The sequence below is a fragment of the Typopeltis vanoorti genome, chromosome 4, assembly GCF_054136105.1.
Source record: "Typopeltis vanoorti isolate ZY-2024b chromosome 4, IOZ_Tvanoo_1.0, whole genome shotgun sequence".
Lineage (NCBI taxonomy): Eukaryota > Metazoa > Arthropoda > Arachnida > Uropygi > Thelyphonidae > Typopeltis > Typopeltis vanoorti.
Genome location: NC_143552.1, coordinates 12,763,520 through 12,784,896, shown reverse-complemented (window position 1 = coordinate 12,784,896; position 21,377 = coordinate 12,763,520).

The window sequence follows — 21,377 nt, the reverse complement described above, 5'->3', positions numbered from 1 at the left end:
GAAATAAAATCCGTATGGATTTTACAGCAATTTTTTACCGAACGGGTAGAGGCACGCACGCACCTTTCTTTATCGGAGTCACATTTGAGATATTCTCAAATATTCACATGTAATAGGCTCTTGAAAGGCGTGCCTTGGGTGAGAACGACTTACAGTTTTCAATTTCTAGTGAAAATCTTTTAGAAAATAGCAAGCTCGTCTTCACCCATATTGAATAATTCTTAGTTTAAGTATTTCGCAACATTGTATTTTGTATTCGCTTGCAGTGTCGAGCCAAAGCTCGATTTCGCATGGGGCTTGTATAATAATACGTGTTTTGTATATGCTGACGATTTATTCAGAATAAAAGTACCTAACAACATTGCATAGCAAGAAGTAGAGAGCTGGGATAAGGGAGAGCTCGCTATAATCTCAAATTGAATGGGTGGCTGGGAAAATCAGAACTTTGTGAGAGAAAATCTTTTCAGAACAACAATTTATTTTTGGTACTAACTACATCGGTTATTGATTTGATCGAAAATGTCTCTTGATATTGCAGAAATTTCTAACTTTAGGTATTGTCGGGACTCTTACAGAAGTTTATCATTAAATGAAAATTAAACTTGTAGTGTAAGCAACTTGATCGTGCTTGCATCTGGCACACTTATCCTGGTTATTGATAAAGCAGATTGTTCGTTACAAAAATTATCATGTTACTTATCTTTTTGTAGCGTGGCTGTCATGCTATAAAATTTGAATAATAATTATAATTAGAAATATTCTTGTCCTATTTTAATCACTTGTGTGAAAGTCTTTTCGACTGCACTTGAGTTGAAGCAACATTTACTGGATGTTTTATGTTGCTGTTTCTAATTTGGTTTGCCTGTTGCACGTTTCTAGCTGTTTGAATACATTTAAGTCTCTCAACATTCTTCTAGAGATAATTGATTCCAGCATATGTTTTTTTTTTTTTGATGAACTTATGCCATTAAATTTCGTAACCATCCCCAGAATAATGTAATCAATAAAAGCGACCAATGAAATAGACAGATGTAAAGTGAGAATGAAAGACTAAAATAACAGAGGACAAAGACAGCCATCCAGTTACATATACATATGAATTCTCATTCAATAAACACCCTTCTCTGGCTATTTCTGGTATCCTGTTCCTAACTTATGCCAGCAGTTGCGGTGTAGTATATCAAAAGAGAATAGAAGAAATGTGAGCATCCCCATCTTATGCATCAAACATGGAAGCAAAGAAAATGAATGCATCCGTCCTTTGAGGGCGTCTTATTACCACTGTGTACTGTCTCAAGTTGCTTTGTGAGCACGGGTTTGTTTTTAGGGTGTACCAGCTAAGAAAACTTTAAATGAGATGAAGAGCACACTTCAAAAGTATGGTAGGATGGGCGGTGTGCTGTCTCACTAACAAGATTTGGGTAATTGTTTCAAATATGCAGTTAAATGCATGCCTGACTATTTCTTAGCGGTCTGTACAAAAACATCACCATCGGATTTTTGAGTAGCGAAAATAGAAAGAAAAAACAATGCCCAATATTTCATCCTCTTATAGATATCTGTAACACTGGTGACTTTGTCATGCTACTAGCTACAGACAGCAGATTTAGGAGAGGAAAGAAAGTGAGTTTATATATATATATACATGGATGAATCAATACCTTCTTGGGCCCTAGGCGGGAAGAGAAATGTGAGGTCCCCCCCCCACACACACCATTACATTTCCTAATGTTCAGTAATAATAATAATAATAATAATAATAATAATAATAAGATACTTATCGATTTTGAAGTCCGAAGTAATTTCATTGGTGGATGTGAAGACGATGTGCAAAACAAAATTAACACAACAATTCACTCCTTCCCACCCACACGCTTCCCCATAGCAAAACTAACAATATAAAGTGACTTTTCTACATTTTCATGTGGCAAAATCATGTATTAGGTCATCAAATTTAATATTTTGTGAAATCTCATTAAACCTAGGTGGTTTAATCGTGACTGTGCCATGCTGTTTCTTAATTCCTTTTTTAGTAATTTTATTTTAGTTCACAATATGAGAATGGGGCCCCCTAAAGAGCGGAGACCCCACGGCCTCCGGGTTCGCAGTTACCTTAAAACGCCCTGTGTGTGTGTGTGTGTGTGTGTGTGTGTCTACTCTATACTATAAAACGATAAGCTGAAATTGGAAACGGATGTGACGTCGCTTGAAACGGATGTAGGCTGTAACATTTTTATGTAACGTTTTTGTCAAGTTATTTGAAACGTTTCGAAATTCAGGGGCTACCCTGAGTGTCACGCAACACTGGGAAGGGCGCCGTAGGCGTCAGGGGGAGGAGTCCCCTAGTGTGTGTGTGTATGTATATATATATATATATAATGTGCTGTTAAAAGTTGGAGTGCATTGTAAGTCTTATAGGTAAGATAAATGATTGATGCTTGTGAATGAGATTCGAAGCTGAGTGTAGACAAATAAGAACAATAAATTTTAAATGTTCCTGGAATCATTGTGATACCTTCTTTATTGTTCAAATTAAACATATTTGGTCGTTTGAAAGTTAAGCATAAAAAACGTATTGCTTAATACTGACCATATACAAATATTTTAACATTCTTTGCTTACCAGTTTCGCTAGCAAACTGTCTAGCTTTTTCAAGGCGTTGACGGAAAAGTATAAAAAATACTAGTAAATGCAAATTGAAAGGAACATTAAAAACGTTGTAAACACTCTAGTAGCTAAGGTTGCATGTTCACGTGACAGAGACTGAGTGGAGTTATTGTTCTTAATCATTATCACGCATGCGTGTTTGTTGTAAACGCATAATGTGATTACTAGCTAGCTGTAGTTCCAATGGATTTAGAGAGAGGATGAGGTTGTTCCATGAACTATTAAGAATAGTACCCCAGTTTCTAACACTACTGCGGCTTCCTTGAATAAACGATCTTTATAATCGTCTAAATATGGCATGGAGCTATTTGGCCACTCTATCGTGTGGTTAGACGTACAGAAATGATGTGCTAAGCTGGAAGAAATACTTCTGTTGTGGTTTACATCACCAATGTGCTCTCTCTGTCGTGATCTCCCAACTCCGTGAAGTTTGTCCGATGTAGGCGAGACCACAGGAGCAAGGAATGTAGTATACTCCTGGATATTTGTAGAATTGCACCTTGTTTTTTGGTGATCCTAAAAACTGTTTGATGCTGGTGGAAGTTTGAAGATCACTCTGATCTCCAAACTTCAATGAGTTTGGAGATCAGACAGAGCATGTTGGTGATGTAAACCACAACAGAAGTATTTCTTCCGGCTTAGCACATCATTTATGTACGTATAACCACACGATAGAGTGGCAAAATAGCTCCATGCCATATTTAGACGACGATTATAGACATCGTTTATTGAAGGAAGCCGCAGTAGTGTTAAAAACTGGCGGAAACCTCAACAGAAACCAGGGTACTATTCTTAACAGTTAACGGAAAAACCTCTTCCTCTCTCTAAATCCATCTGAACTACAGCTAGCTAGTAATCACATTATGCGTTTACAACAAACACGCATGCGTGATAATGATTAAGAACAATAAGTACACTCAGTCTCTGTCACGTGAACGTGCAACCTTAGCTACTAGAGTGTTTACAACGTTTTTAATGTTCCTTTCAATTTGCATTTACTAGTATTTTTTATATTTTTCCGTCAACGCCTTGAAAAAGCTAGACAGTTTGCTAGCGAAACTGGTAGGCAAAGAATGTTAAAATTCTTTGCCTACCAATTTCTACCAAAGAATGTATATGGTCAGTATTAAGCAATAAGTTTTTTATGTTTAACCTTCTTTATTGCCAAACAAGAATTGCATTGTACATAAAGCATTTTAGTAGTGCCTGAAATAAATTTCTACAAGAAGCGTACATGTTTCATGGATTAACTGTTGAATATATCCAGAAAGGTCAGACAAATGGGTTCGGTTATAAGATACGATATAGTGCTAAGTGAATGGAGTAGGCATAGCATGCAAAGCTAAGCAATGCGCTAAGTGGAAACTTCGTTTGTCAAGGGAACTCAACCGTTAACCTTTCGTAAAGGTGCAAAGCCAGTTGAATCATTCTCACATGTGTTTAGCTAAAGCCCTTCGTATCAACAGGCGCGCCAGGTTTGCTTTACTGCGAGAACAGATCGGCGCTACACGTGCTACTCTCTGTTATCAACGCCGCAATTAACTTTCTCCAAATAGAACTGTCATCAATTCTTAATCTTGAACTTTTGGCTGTTCTTTCTAGTATATCAGATAAATCGGCTCATAAATAATTTCTAAAATTTAAGGAGAAACACATTAAGAAATATAATAATCAGGGATCTTTTTCTCAGCCGTTTCAAGTTGTAGTTAACCTTTTGCCTAAAAGTTTGACGAAACAGCTATTAGAGTCCTTCGCTTCGACCACAACTTTGCAGAGCAACTCGTCAGGTTCCATCTTTGGACTTTATGATGCACACAGAACGTGGTATTCGCAACTTGATTCCTATCATCGCCAATAATATCAATCTTGATATGGCAAATATCCTTTCTCAAGCTTTGCTGGCTAGAAGAAATCTAACCGCCAACTCCTCTCTCTCTGTGGTCATCAGTGCCAGTGAATATAATTGGAAGATGAATGTCTTGCTTATACCGCACTACTTATAAACCACTAATTATGATCCCACTAATTCTCACAAGAGAACATTAGAAGCTTCTTTAAAATGTCACATATTGCCCTCCTGAATAGCTAAATTCAAACTGCCTAGTTTTTTCCACCTCGTATATACGGATTGCCAAAAATTAATAAACCCATGAACCCTCTCCATATAATAGTGGATGCTATTGATTCTCCCTCGTTTAAGTTAGCTAAATCCTTAAACCAATTTCATTCCTCTTCTTATATTAAAAATTACTCATTTCAAATCTTTAATCCAAAATTTCGATTTAGACGATAACTATATAATGATTAGTTTTGATTTCACCTCTCTTTTTAGCTAGAGAGATAGATAATAAATAGAGAGGGTAGAGACATGGCTGTGCCATGGGCTCTCCCCTCTTTACCCCTCTATCTAATTAAAAATGAGCATTTTTAAACACATGCTCTTGGTACAGCTATTCTCAAAACTTCTATCTGGTTAAGATACATTGATGTGCTCAAAATTTGGCCACACGGATCTGACACGTTAGATCCTTCCTCCTGAATCTCAATAGACAGCATCTCAGAATCCAGTTCACTGTAGAAAAAGAAAATAATAATATCCTGCCCTTTCCTAGATACTCTAATTACAAGACTTCCCAATGACACCCTTTCTTTCTCAGTTTATAGAAATCCACCCACACAGGTAGATACATACACAAACTTTCCCACCATCCCCTTCTCAACAATATGGCGTTATTGAAACCCATGTTAATAGAGCAACCAATTAATGTCCAATTATTTGCCTACAATGCCGAAAAGGTCAAATTACCGTATTTTTCGGTGTATAAGACGAACCCTACTTTTTCGAACCCAAAATTAAGAAATCAATATTTTAAACATCAAACAGAACACATTTGATATATTTTTTAAATATTCAAAGCATATGTACTAATTAGGTAATATTTTTAAGATTTAAACTTTATTTCCATGTTCTTTTGCGTAATTGATGACTTAACTTGAATTTTGAAGAATATGACAATCGTTTTTTTTATTTTCGGACATTTTTATAGGCTAGTGCTCAATATATTGTTAATGCATTAACTTATCCTGCCAACGAGTTGCAGACGTATGAATGCTTTCAGAGTTCTGATTGGTTTATTCAGAATCAGCCGTTAATGACGTCGATCGACAGAATTAACAAAGTCTAGTGATAGGGGGAAGCCTATTCGCGGAGACAAGGTACCTGCAGTTTCGCCACGACAACCGCGGGTATCTCAACCGGTTACTCCCGGTGTATAAGACGACCCCCAATTTTTGGTCTAAAAATTTTAGAAAAAAGTATCGCCTTATACACTGAAAAATATGGTAAATGTTCCTCGCATCCCTTTCGACATGCTGACTATAGTAGTGCTATTATCGTTCGTTGTATCCAGAGCACATCAGATAAAATAGCCAGTACTCTAAAAAAGTACAATCTCTGCACGGTATTCAAACCTTATCTAAAGCTGGCTATCCCCATTCGCTCTACCTCCTCTATCGGTTCCAGGTGTTAAGAATTGTTCCTTGTTCCTGCAACTTATCTTATTATGGTCACACTGGGAGATCTGCTTACATCGCCTAGAACAGTGATGGCGAACCTATGACACGCGTGTCAGCACTGACACACTTTAGGGTTTCAGGTGACACACCTTGGATGTTGAAAAATATTGGTATTCTGACGAAAATACTAATTTCAGGAATTTCAGTTTATTAAATTAATTGTATAATATGAATTCATAGATTGTATATCAATGTCTTATTAAATAAATAGCCTCATGATATGTATAAGTCACCATCTATGATTAAGTAGTTAAATTTATAATCCATGTATGCAAGTGGCACATCAACAACGTCAATATTTAAAAAAAAAAAAAGATGTTTGACACACCTGGGTAAAAAGGTTCGCCATCACTGGCCTAGAAGAACAAAAAATACATCTGTAGCCATAAGTGTGGCCAGACACGGCTTGCTGACCATGTCTTGAATACTTTGCACAGAATTAAAGAGGGGGGGGGGAACTACTATGCTTCACCACAGAAAATACAAATTTGAAAGACGTTTTTTATAATCAGCAGCAGAATTTAAAAAAAAAAACACGACCTAATCGTAATAAATATGTATTAAACTTCTTAAGATTGGGGAAACTCATTCTTAGGCCTCCCGCCCAACACAGCTAAGGCTCGCCAACAGCGCCCATAGAGGGCGCCCCTCATAGGACATTGAGTCTAATCTTTACTACTTAGGGTTTGTGAAATTTTGTGTTTTTGCAATTTTAATATTGTTTCCCTATATTTCATCTCGGCGATTGAGATGAAATATAGGAGTGATTAAACGTGTTTACGTATTTATATGTGCTGTATTTATTCTATTAAACCCCCTAATGAATGCTAAGTGAGTTGGAGAGATTCTATGATTGAGAAGTATCTACAAGAAACGTTTTCACAATAAAAGGAACTGAAACGAAACTTCCTCAAGGTACTCAAATTTAGACTTCAAGTCCGATATAGTCACGTGTACCGCATAACAAACAGCATTTCTTGTTTAATTAGTGATTTTAGGAGTGGCAGGAATTATGAGTAATGAGTGACTTGTTAATGATCTTAAGATTAATTATCGGAAATCACTCGCATGCTAGTTTTAGGAAGGAAAATTAGCAGGTGGTATCAATGTTGAAACCATACTAAAAATGATAAAAAAAAAAGCGATTCATTTAATATCTAAGCATGTGTAAGCGGAGTTAATCTGAGGTGATATGTAGCGTGAAATATTCCAAATATTGTTAATTTTAAATCTGTCACTATTTGAAAAGGGGAAAGAAAAATAAAGCACCAACGAATACTAATCTAAATGCAGTTAATTTTCCTCGAAAGGCAAAATGAATCAAATGCGAATCTTAAATATACAAGTATGACACAATGCTAGTTTCCTACAATCAGTTTTGTATCTTGGATTGTTGTACTAACATAATATCTCTTTGACAGTGTTGCTCTCAGACAACAAGACTACGGTTGGTCTTTACCCATGCCAATAAGGGTGTCCATCCAATTGCTGTCATTGTTGCTTCTTTGCAACATTCGTCGTCTTGGATGCATAATGAGACACTTTTTGATTCACACTTTTGCCAACAGATGGGCCACTCTGTTCGCTGTAATGAGAAGGAGCGGGAAAACGGAAGATAGGTGCTGCCATTATTTTGTTTTGTGATCTAGCAAGTGCATGAAAGCTAGTGCTATTGTGTTTTATTGATGTATAAACAGCTGAGAATCATTTTCCAAATTTTTTTTGCTATGAGAGGGAGATGAGTGGGAAAATGGTTTCTGCTAATGTTGCTTCCAGTTAATATGCCATTACAGTTACTGTCTGGTAGATTACCTGCTATTGATATTTAAGAAACAGCATTAAAAGGTAACATGCCTTTCTTATAAGCAAAGAACAAAGGCATGTTACCTTTTGATGCTGTTTCTTTTTATGGAAAAAGAAAATTTCGAGCAACTGTCTTGTCGCCACCAAATCCGAATATTTCAATGGGGATAATTCAGATTTTGAGAGTGATAGTGATCAAGACTGTATACCAATATCAACATCGCTGAGAGGAAGTTTGCTAGTGGTGTGTGATGAAGATAGTGATTCTGATGAATGAAATACTGTGATTGTCAATGGCCAATGAAGTCTGTAAAACGATGAAACAATAAGGAAAAGAAGAAATCTGATGTGAAGTGTCCAAATATTGTCACCCAATACAATAAACACACATGGGTAGAGCGAATTTCTCTGGAATGCTAACTGAATTTTAGGGAGTACCATTGGTGTTGAGGAATCGAAGAGAAACGGGAGACCAGAAGAACCTACTAAAGCAATTCAGGCTTCACACTGCAGATGCATTGATGCATGAAAATAAAAGAACCCCAGGAAGACCACCAGTAGATCAACAAGCGCTGAAGAAGAAGCACTCTCAGTACCCGTACAGGATAACGGTCTGATTCTATGGATCATTGGCCAATTCATGGGGCAAAAGGTAGATGGCGATATTGGAAAAATGGATTTTCCATTGTAAGATGTACAAAATGTAATTTAGTTTTTGCGTACAAAAATGTTCTGTTGCATTTCATAGAAAAAAAAATGAAATTATGTTTTCAGACACATTCAGCAATTGCCGTATCAAATTTGGGCAATGTTGCTTCAGAGCGATATTGAATAATTATTAAAATATAAAAAATAAAATTTTTAAGTCACTTGTCTTACCTACTGGTTCATGGTGTATCTAATTATGCAAAAAAATTTTTTCTGTTGTGATTCCCCCATTTGGCAAACAAAGGGATATCTTGTATAACACTAAAAACTTTATTGCTGGAACTAGTATCCTCGTGAACATAAAAGCTACAATCAAAATAATGTCAGTGATTGTAAGTGGAGCCAGATTATTCGCATTTCCAGGATTTGTCTGTTCGATACAGGTGATGAATTTCGAAATCATATTTCCAAACGAAATTGTCATTTATATATGAACAGAAGCAACAATGCGCCCTCTGCCCTTTCGAAGGTTAATTATTTAAAAAATTTAGTTAAAGGCATAACTGACAGATGTTATTAGAAATCATACAGTGTGATCCGTAGATATATTAAAATTGCTCTTCTGCCCTCAGAAGGATGGAGAATGAATTGTCATCCTCCATCCTTTTGGACGAAGTTGTACACGCTGCGTAAAGTGCTCCGCTAGTTAGATTACGAGGATGAGAATAAGGTCTTCCGATGGGAAATTTCGAATTGCTGAGATGGGCATTCGCAATAAATAACTGGCTGCTGCATTGGCCCTGCGAGGAAAATACAATCAATACTCATTAAGATGAGCTGTGGAACTCTTCCGCGGTTTCAAATATGCGTGTGACATTTAGTGGGAGTTAATATTAAATTAAAAGCATGCCAAAATGTGAGTTATGAAAAGGTCATTAATGTTGAGACCATGGTTTGTGTAGCCGCTGCTGGCCACAGTTCAGTTCTCAAATCCCATTACTTAATATATAGAGAGAAGCTATTTTGTTTCCTACACGAATTTTTGCTGGAAAGGAATGAACAACTACAATCTTCAGGCTATCACAAAAATGACAGTTTTGTTATGTTATTGCTTTCGTAAGAAGTTTTTATGTAAAGTACCCACGCTTTCTTGAAACTTCTGTGTTGTTTATTGTGTAAGTCTCTATGTACTAGCTTGATTTTTTTTCTGTTTTCTTTTTAATGGGAATGGGCATTCATCTAATTTTGGATCTTTGCCATGAAAATCCGGTTCTAAGACAATATAAATTTAGAAATATATGAAGCCAGTTTTCGGGAGGAGGAGGAAATTAAAACAGTTTTTAGGTAAAAATGGATATAACGAAATCTTTTTTTTGTTGTTGTTGTTTGTTTCTAAGTCGGTGTTTCTTCATTTAGAAAAAATCAAACCAACTTGAGAAAAACATTTCTGTTGATTTTTAGAATGTTCCTAACAATCTTAATCACCTTTCATTAAGAAAGGTGGCTAAGAAGTTGAATTGCCGCAGTCTCGAAAAACAAAAATAATAACTCTTTATTTTTATAACTTTCAATACAAAAAATATGTGAAGGTATTACGCACGCGCACACGATCCAAGTTACAAAAAAGAAAGCGTAACTTTAAGAAAGCACCAAAAATGATCTCTTGGATACACACTTGACTGATGCGATTTTCTCTAATAAATACCAATCTTCTTTAGCATTGTCAACTCCTCCAAAGCTTCGTCTGCAACTGGAAAAAAAAAAAAAAAAAAAAAAAAAAAAAAAAAAAAAAAACGAGCCTACATTTCTTTTATTGTTAGTCCTAAAGCATAATTTTTAAAATAAATATTTGAAAAAAATCCTTAAAAGGTTTCGTCACATGTAATACGAAAATTGTCTTAGAAATTTTATTTATTATTTTTTTAAATAATCACCTTGCATTTTATATGGAATAAAAATTCTCTGAAGAAAATACTGCATTCTCCATACGAAGAACTATTATTTTACCCTTCAAGTGGAAACCCTTGAACGTTTCACTCACACTACTACTCTGGGAATCAATCACGGCATTCTAAACACAAGTGCACTCTCACTAATGTCGACTAACTAATTGATGGCTGGCTTAATGCATACTGACTTCGCTTTCTGGAAGTCTCTAGGTTCGAATCGCAAAGTGGTGTCGATGGCTGTGAAATCTCTAAGGTGAAGAATGATTTTCATCGCTTCGTGCCACCATTTACTTGGACAGCTTGGGGTCTCGTTATGTTCGGTATACAAAGCAAGGCCTCACTTGATATACTAAAACGTGCTATCATTTTCGGTTGGGATAATCATAAAATCATAAAAAACATTTTCACTAGCAAGTAACAAGATGTAATTTTAATACGTCGTGCAATTTTATTTCTATTTCTGAAGAAAAAGATTGAGGTCAAGTCAAATCAACGCAATCTGCATAAAAATGAATTTTCAAAGCGCGTATTTTAAGTTTTACTACTACTATTACTACTAATTTTTCATTTTCAAATGATTTTTGATGTTTTTATTGCAGGAGAAGAATTTAAATAAGGGACTGTTTAAAATAAAACAGATATTTGACACATAGTGTTGTCTATAATAATTTTTCACTAAAAAAAATGCACATAACTTTACATCAGAAATAACCGGGGGAAAAAATTCTCGTATCGTTCACCGACCTGCTCCTATAAGCTCTGCGAGAATACAAGTGCTTTCCGGAGTCCGTGACTGGGCACTTATTCCCGAGGATTCTCTCCTGGTGGATTTGCACAACAACAACACTTTTAGTGGTTATAGAGGCATGAATAACAATTACGATTGATGCTATCAATGAGATTCCAGTGGCGTGGATTATGTTTTAGGACCGAAAAGGCTCCATTCACCCACCGTCAACTAAATCGCTTTTACAATGTGCTGCTTGGCATACACGTATATTGAACGCAGTAAATCCAAGTCGCATATTCCCAAGCCCTTTTATCGTATTTCTATCACCTTGCACTTCTCACATTTTTGAATTCCGGAAATTTGGTATGTGTGTGGTTTGGGACGAAACAAATGTGCGATATTTTTAACTAACTGTTGTCCATATGAGCATTAGTCAGACCTTTTTTTGTCTCTTTGGATTTGAAGTGAAAAGTTATAACCGAATTATATTAAAATGCCTAAATTGTTACGTTTTCCCTTCGTAATAAATGTATTAGAAGAAAGAAGAGTTTGAAAATAAATTCCGATATTAAATATATATTATGTACATAGGAACATTCAGCATTTCTGCATTTTCCATTATTAGCTATATTTTTGCTGTTTCTCAGTGCATTGAAACATGTCGAATTCAAGATATTCTTGTTATGTGACCGAAAGCTGTAATACGTATAAAACAAATAAAAATCTTCAACTAAAAAAGGGAGTCATTATTAAAAGTAGGGCACAAATAGTGCTGAGTCAGTATATAATATTATACACACACTCCGCAGAAAAGAAAAAGAAATCACATTTAAACCAGCTCTGCCGAGATGTTTAGATTTAATACTACAATTATTCTCCTTCCTGCTTGTGGAGAGGAGAGGAGGGGGGGGGGGACATCCCTTCCATTTCTTTTGTTTTTCCTTAAAATGAAAATATTGATGATAAACCATTACAAGTACAGTACTGTCCGACCACAGATCCGAGACCCACGGCTGGCAATGTGCCAAGAAGAGTCAATTCATGTTGAAGGAGAGAAAGGAATAAGGCGATGTACGAATGCGTCACCAATACACGAAATCACGTGCTTTATACGTAAATTTTCCAACTGTTGTACAATCAAAATAGTTGCCACTTTAAAAACTAGAATTTTCATAAAATGAAAGCTAATTTTCCGACGTATAATAATTAACACTCATCACACAAAACGAACTGATTACTCTATTATCGGATTGGATTCACCCCTCGACACTTCTGGCATGTCAGAAGAAGGTGTGACTCGCATCTGTGGTCGCACAGTGAGTAATCTGAGCTTGGTTGCTAAATGAGCAACCAATGATCTAATCCATCTGATATGCTATTAAGTAAGTACATTTCAATTCAATATAGATTGCCGTAGTTTGTGTCTTCTAAAGCACTGGACTTTAGCATTACCTTTATGAAATTTATTATTAAAAGTTCTCTAAAACTCCTTTGATGTTATGACGAGAAATCTACAAAATGGCTCTGTTTAAAAAGCACTCTGGTAAAAGATTATTGCGATCCGTGCAATATATTGACCTAGCAACTTATATCGTCGACAGTCCTTGAACTGTTGCATTGTCGTGGAAAAATGAGTCCTTGTCAGGATAAATGGAAAATTTGTAGACACTCATTAAATTTCGCTTTATTTTGAGGTGTTCAATAAAATGCATAATAGCTAGCGGAAGGCGAAGTGATTAACTCGAATCTTTAGGCTTGACACTAATTACCGTCGAAGAAATAAAGGCCCAACGAAATTCAACTCCTTGGAACAAATAAGACGTTTCTCGTATTTCTATTTTGCAATTAATCATTCCTTCCTTACTTCGGTGTTGCAGCCATCTGATAAGATTTCAGTCTCAAAGTTTATCTGGTAATGTCACTTTTCGAACAAACTGAACTGGTACTCAACGACCGCGTTGGGTTATCCAGATATCAAAGTAATTATCGCATATCAGAAAGAACCGAAAGAAAATAAAGTTTAAAAATACACCTATCGTCTTCCCAAGGTAGCAAACATAATAGCAAACGACAGATGTTTCAACAAGAAAACCTGAAAGTTATTTTAATAACTAATTTAATTTACTTACTACAAAAGAGTAATCAACTCCTTGGAACAAATAAGACGTTTCTCGTATTTCTCTTTTGCTTGACAGCTTTTAATTTTAACAAATATCTGTAAAAGAGGGCGCTTTCATTGTTTTCCCCAAACCAAAACTGCTTTCTCTTATGAATTACGTTATTATATAAATACTGATCAAATAAATATTTGCAAAGTGTCCTCAAGCAATACGAAATTCTGGCCTATAGCCAAGTTTTATGACAAACTAATCCAAATTTTTTTGTGAAAAGCGTTTTTTTGTAATATAATACAGGTTAGTGTTAATATTCAATGGGTTAATTTATCATTTTCTCTAACAAAACAAATGAAGCCAAATAATCAACGTGATCGCTCATCAAGCAACAGGCTGCGGATTAGAATCCTGCCATGAGCATGGTCTTCAGATGAATTGCACTGTCCAGTGTGAGACCACTGCATCACTTACTGGAGGCTTGAAATGGATTGAAAAATGTTCTGTGTTTGATATCTAGAACAGTGTTTCCGGATTATGTAATAAAAAATATTTAAAAAAATCCTTAGCCCGCCTACGACGCTAATATTCTGTGCATCCTTTCGTGGGTGGACACAAAAAAAAAAAATTGCTTGCCTCACTTATCGATTTTGTTCTAAGGATTTGGCTGATGATCCTGTGTGTGAAACGTTTTATCATCAAACCAGAAGAATTTTTAATGACTAGACACGTAATGAATCTTCAGGTGTCGTTGCACTCTTGCACGAAATAGAACACGTCACTGAACAAATGTAATTTTGTTCAGTTAGCAAAATGGAAATGCTGTATAGCAGCGTTTGCACTTGTTGTGATGGCAACTGTCACGTTTTATTTCATTATCAAAGAGAATGAAATAAACATGATCGCATTTCTCAATCATTTGAAATGTAATGTTTTCCCATGTTTCACTGGAAATGACAACTGATAACTTTCTTTTCGACCTCAATAGAAATAATATTAAAGGAACAAACAATGGTAGCAAAAAATTGCGTTCACTATGAATATATTAGCAAGAACCGCAATTAGAATTGCAGGACATATTTGTCAAACCACATTTTTATGCCTTTATATCCTTCGCGAAGAATCTTTCTAAGAGCTTTGCAACGGAAAGCGGTAGCATTTTTACTTACCGAAAGTTTCCCTTCGTGCAAGGTGGATAATAGAACACACGCAATGAATAGATAATACACTGACCTCACAGTCTTAATTGTAATTCTGAACAACAAATAAGCTGTTATATCTGGTTCCTTTTTAAAAATGTCTACTATGAAAGCTGCACTCCAGTCTTCCAGATTCTCTTTTTCAGACCAGGCTATCTGAATTATGCAGTGGCATCTACTGTAAAACTTTTACACTTCCATATCTGAACACTTCTATTCAAATAGCAGCCTTTCTACACTTCAGTTTTGATGACTTTTGATCTCTCAAGTATTGACATATTCTCTGATTAAATTCTTTTGAATATTTTCTGCCACTCTTTTGTCACTGCTTGTTTCATTTAACAACCACTCAAAAATAATTCTTCCAGAATATCTTATCTTCAATTGCAAAATTAAAATTTTTCATTTCCGATTCCTTATACAGTAATCTTTCCTCCATTTCTAAGCTTCTTTTAAATCCAGATAATTTTGCCACAATCCTCATATTTTTCTTCCATATTTTATCAAAGCGTACCCAGGACTTTTGTTTTGCTATTCCTAAGCACACTTTACTTTCTTACATTTTTTTCCTTATTTTTTTTTCTCGAGCATCTGTGGACTGACTTGCTAGGAACTTTGGATACACTTTCTTTTTTAATAATACTGCCTCTGACTTCTTGAGTCCTCCCAAAAGTTCAGATATTTCTATCCTTGCGAACAATTTCACTGCATACGTCCGTGGTTGAATCGGCGTTTTCTTTATACTTTGGCACGGTTTCCAAACTAAACTTTTCTCTTGTATCATGTTTGTATATTTGCACGTACAGTTCACCGCTGCTCAGTTTTAATTATTTTAAAAGCTTTCGTTGTTATTTTTCATTTCATTATTATTATTATTATTATTATACGGGCACTTCCATGGAGTCCGATGAGCCTGAAGACATCACAGGTAGTGTAGACAATATAACTTATTTCTTGTGTATTCTGTCCATCTGAGTTTTTGCCTATTTGTATGTTAGAACATGGGACTAGAATGAATAAATTGTGTACCGAACATAAATCCAGCCTATGCTTGCCGCTATTGTTAACTTTGTTTTGCTCCTTTCTCCACAAAACATTTAATATCATACCCATTTCCAACTCGGCTGGTTTACGTCTTCAGCAATAACCAACTCTTTCTCGTTCTTTGTCAGATCTGCCTTTTATAGTTACTAAAGAAATTCCTTCATTACGTCTTCATTAGTAAAGCATTCTGAGAGCATAGGCATGGGAAATTATCTCATTGTTCAGTTCCCCATTTTAATGTTTAAAAACATCACTTTATTTGAAATTTCCTGCCATTCAAGGATATTATCTTTGTGTTTAACGTTCAATATTATAACTGCTTTCCTTTACATTCCAGTACCACAAATTATATCGATGCGATTCCTCTTTAATGCTTCTACCAGCTCTTTTCCTTTGACGTTGAATTTCATTTCTGCTGATTGTTGAATTTGAGTTTGTTCCAGTGGACACGAACTTTAATTGTAATCTTTCATCGTGTAAAGGCAATACAGGATGGCTGGGTGAATCACAAATTGACATCCTATCCTCATCCATTCAGTATCCAGAGGATATCTACTATCACCTCCATGGCACAGCAAGAGCAGGTGAGGCCTGCTCTTGCTGTACCATGTGGATATTGGATCAGCACCCCTGATCATTTCGCCGCATTCCTTTTAAAGGTTATGTACCGATCTCCTAGTTATCTAACTTTGATCCTTAAGCGACCCACCTCTTATGTTCAAGTATTAATGCGCAACTGCAAAAAAAGTATCACAAATTGCATTAGATATAGATACCACACCAATCATAGAAAAGAAGACCGCCTGCGAGTTATATTAATTGATTATATTAAAACAAATAACGTATGGCATAAATCTAAAATTTTGATTGAAATATAAACATTCGGGACGAAAGTGAATGCAGTGTGTTTTATTTTGGCACATAAGTGAGACTGGTTGTACTAGAAGAAAAACGAAACCCTGTGGAGATTAATACTGAAATGAAAGGTTTTTCCCCCTTTAGTTTTAGAAGAATATCGTTTCTTTTTAACAAGTCAGCACTTAATGTTGACTATTATGCATTGAAACGTTAGAATGAGCAGGATCTTCCGGTCTTCTCTATTCCTTGCTGTTCTAAAAAGTTCCTTATATGTTCTGCATCCCGAGATGTTCTTTATTAATTTCAGCCAGGTTATTCTTGGTCTTCCTTTTTCAGTTGGAAAATAATTAATTAGGATGTTAGGAAGTCTGTTTGCGTCCATGTGTACAGTGTGGCCAAACCATCTCAGTTGATTTCAATTTTTTCTGTTGTCTTTTTATACAATAATTCTTGTCTAACTGTGCTGATTGTTTTCTTTTCTATCCAACTTGTTCTATTTATTTTTCTTAAGCATTTCATTTCAAATGCCAGCAGTTTTTTCTCCTTCTCTTTTCTTAACTGTCCACGCTTCTGCTCCATAGATGACTGTTCATATAATTATTGCTTCATATAATTTGATTTTAGTTTGCTTAGATATCTTGTTTGTTTTCCAGATTTTCTGTAATTTTCCCATGGTGGTCCATCCTATCGCTATTCTGTGTTTGATTGTTTTGAGTTCATGTATTGTTTCTGTTAGTTTTGATCCAAGATATATGAAGTTGTCTACTTGTTCTATTTTTTCTCCATTTATTTTTCTGAGACGGTAGTTCCGTTCCCCCCTATTTTCATCACTTTTGTCTTTTGTATATTTATTGCCATGTCATATGTTTTACAGGTTTCGTTTTAGCTTGTTTATCAACCTTTGTAGTTCATTTGGGGTTCTTGCAATAAGGACGAGATCATCCGCATATTTCATATTATTTATGTTTAAACCATTGACATTGATTCTAGGCTCATTGTCTTCTTTACAACTTAGTGCCTTCTTTACAACTTCGTCTAGATATATGTTGAATAGGCATGGGTATAATGGGCATCCTTGCATTACTCCTTTTTGGATCTCTATGGGTTCTGTTGTGAGTATGTCCTTTTTAATTATTGCATTTGTCTTAGAGTAATATTTTATCAGAAACTGTATTATATATTTGTTTATTGCTTTTTCTAGTAGAATTTTAAGAAGGATTTCTCTGTTGATGCTATCGAACGCTTGTTTAAAGTCCACAAAACAACAATATAGTTCTTTATGGTCTTCCCAGCTGAGCTCTGCTAGTTGGTGCAATGTGAAAATTTGGTCTAGTTGAATAGTTTTCTCGGAAACCTGCTTGTTCTATGCCTGTCATTTCTTCATAGGTATTTTTTAATCTATTTTGTTTGTATAATTCTTACGAATATTTTATAGGTGTGGGAGAGTAAATTGATTGATTGGTCTGTAATTTCTGCAGTCTCTTTTGTCTCCTTAATTGTATATTGGGATGATCTTTCCAGTTCTCCAGTCATCTGGGATCTCTCTTGTTTGTAGTATTTTACTGAATAGGGTTGTTAAATATTCTATTGGTTGTTAAATATCAATGCCTGGTGTTTTATTGTTTTTCATCTGTTTTATTGTGTATCTAATTTCTTCTTGTAAAAGTTTTGGGTGGTCGTTATTTTCTTCTATTATTGGCATTGTAGTTTTGTTTCCTTGGTGAAAGATAGTCTTAAAATGGTTTGACCAGATTTTTCTTATATCTTCAATATTCCCGGTTTCATCCATCTTGTTGTTTATCATTGTTACTGCTTTTGCTGAGAATTCCTTTGTAATTTCTCTTATAGTGTCATGGAAGACTTTTAGGTTGTTTTGTTGGTATGCTTCTTGGCATTTCTTAGCTTTTTCTTTGGCATTTTTGCATAGGTTATCAACTTTATTTTTTAGTGCTTTGTATTTTTGTCTATTCTCTTCATTGTTTTGTTGGTTTACAAGCATCTTGGCCTCTCTTTTCTCTTCTATTGTAGCTACGATTTCTTGGGTTATCCACTGTTGATTTTGGGTTTGGTACCTAGAGTGTCTTTTGCAATTGATAACACTGTTTCTTTTCCTTCTTCCCAGTATTTTCCGCTGTTCTATAAGATGGAGGATTTTAATTTCAACCACATCCGTTCTAAAAATCGACTTCTGCTTGAGCTATCTTTTAATTTTGATAGGTTGATGTTTTCTTCTTTTCTGATATTGTTTTTCCTGTTGAATTTTATCTTCATTTTGGCAGTTAATATTTCGTGGTCAGTGTCGAAATCAAAGCTTCTTAATGTTCGTACATTATTTACTGATATTTTCCATTTTTTATTTATGATGATATAGTCTATGCAGGTCTTTATATTACCATTCTGGGGATGCCCATGTATATTTATTATTAGGGCGTTGATAGAACAATGTGTTTGTAATTATTGGATCGTTTGCTTTACAGAAGTGGAGTAATTGTTCTCCTCTGTCGTTAAGCTCTCCGTATCCAAATTTCCCCATCACATCTTTTTTTATCAGCTGTAAACCGTCTTATTTTAGCATTAAAATCTCCCATCACTATCATGAGTTCTCTATTTCTGGAATTATCTATTTCCTGTTGTAGTTATTCATAGAAATTTTCTATTTCTTCCTCTGAATGGTTACTGTCTGGTGCATATATTTGGATTATTTTAATTGTTTGATCTTTTTCTTTTGCTTGTAGTTTGGCTGTGATTATTCTAGGAGACGCTGGTTTTATTTGATTTACTGAGTGCGTAGGTTTCTTCTCAATCAATAATGGAACTCTTTCTCTGTGTATGTTAACTTTTCTTCCTGAGAAGTACAGTCTTCCTTCTGGTAAATCCATGAATCCATCTCCACACCAATGTGTCTCTGATAAACCTAAAATACTCCATTTCAGTCTTTTTAAATTTTCTTGGACTAATTGCAATTTTCCAGGTCGGTATAATGATCTTATATTGAGGGTGGCTACGTGTTTCACTTTCTTGGCTGACGACATTGCTGATTTCTCACCTACTCTATGTGGTCCTCGAGTAGGCGCGTCGGCTGTACCGTACGCTGTAGCACTGTCTCCGACTCATAATTGTTATTATTACAATACAGTGGCAGACAAAATGACCATCGCACGTAATTCTGCTTTTTCAAACTTGACAGCAAACGAAAGTTTGATTTAAAAAGTTGGTTGATTTTGAATTAAATGAAGAAAACGAAGAAACAGCACATTTTATGGACATTTTTAGAAATATCGTTAATTTGACTTCTTCAGATTTCCAAAAGCGACGATAAATGGTGGTGTTGTTAAGCAAATTACCTTTGAAAATTATGAAAAACAAAACATGTCGACCACTGACCATGGATAAAGTTGCTGATGGTTGAAGATTGCAAATGTTATTACTGAGTTAAAACTTCATGCATTCAGGAGTGACGTTATAGTACCATTTAAAATGTAACGTTTTTGTTTTTCTTGCGTGGCTTCAATCGAAAACTTCAATGCACAGATATTTTCAGCAGTTATCTGTGATTTTGAAGGATTCAGCAAATGAAATACGATCGGCTGTTCCCAACTGTGGATTCATTTTATTTTATTTTATTCTTAATTCCTGCAATTAGAGTATTAGAAAAGATATCGTTGATGGAATCGTATATCGCAAGTATAAATACTTGTCAGGTTACAAAGACATGTATATCTTTCATAATGATGAACTGTTAAAATTTTTAAAGTGTACAAGTAAACACACATGCATGCTGCCTTTATCAATTTTGTTTTAACATCAACATGCATAAATTTAGACCAAGTGCTTGGGAATATTAGAAATATTCTTTGTGTGTGAACAATGCTGCGTGAATTTTAAAACTTTGATTGCTGGTTTCAGGATTCTTAAAACCAGCGTCATGCACAAATAACTTGCCACAGATAAAGGAATACGACAGTTGCTTAGAATTTCCTGCGGATTTTCTAAAAAAAAAGTATCAACAACGTATTTAATGTTAAATTAGAGAAATGTTCACTAGTTAAACTTTCTCGGTGCTGTAGTTTGGAAATGCTATTCTCTGGCTTCGTTCCTGGCGAGCCAAAACACCATCACTCTAACAAAAAAGGAACATGATTCAAGAACTGCGTGAATAGTTGAAAGTAGGTTCAAATCATGTCATGACATGCTTTACTCCATAGGACAGCCCTCCAGTTGAAAGTAAGAATAACATATAATGAAGTAAAATCTTCCCTTTTAGCTATCACATTAATCAATAAGCATGTGGCATATGAAATGTATTATCCATTCGATTTTTATGTGAACATCTGTAGATTTTCTACGAAAACACTTAATACCGTTACAACATCACTTTTTATTTATTTATGTATTTTATTATTATTTTTTGTCATCATTCACAATGTGTTTCTTAAGCATCAACTAACGGAAACATAAAATGAGTATCACTTCGAAATGCCATGTTCCAATATACCCCGAAGAGGTAACAAAGCATAAGTCTTCGATTCTGAAAATATGACGTCGCTTGGAGATGAGAAACATGTCGCTTCACTTTGAAATGGCAGCAAATGAGTTCGGTTTTCTAGCCTGAATTCATCAGAGTTGCTACAAGGAAATATTGCGTTCGCAAGTAGTATTTTGCTTTCTACGTAATATGTTTAGAAGGTGTCACAAATATTAAAAAGAAACCAATTAGTGTCATCTTGGACGCTTCAGGCAAAATTGAAAAACTCAGCGCAAGAAGTATCCATGTTTTTGCAAGAACATCAGA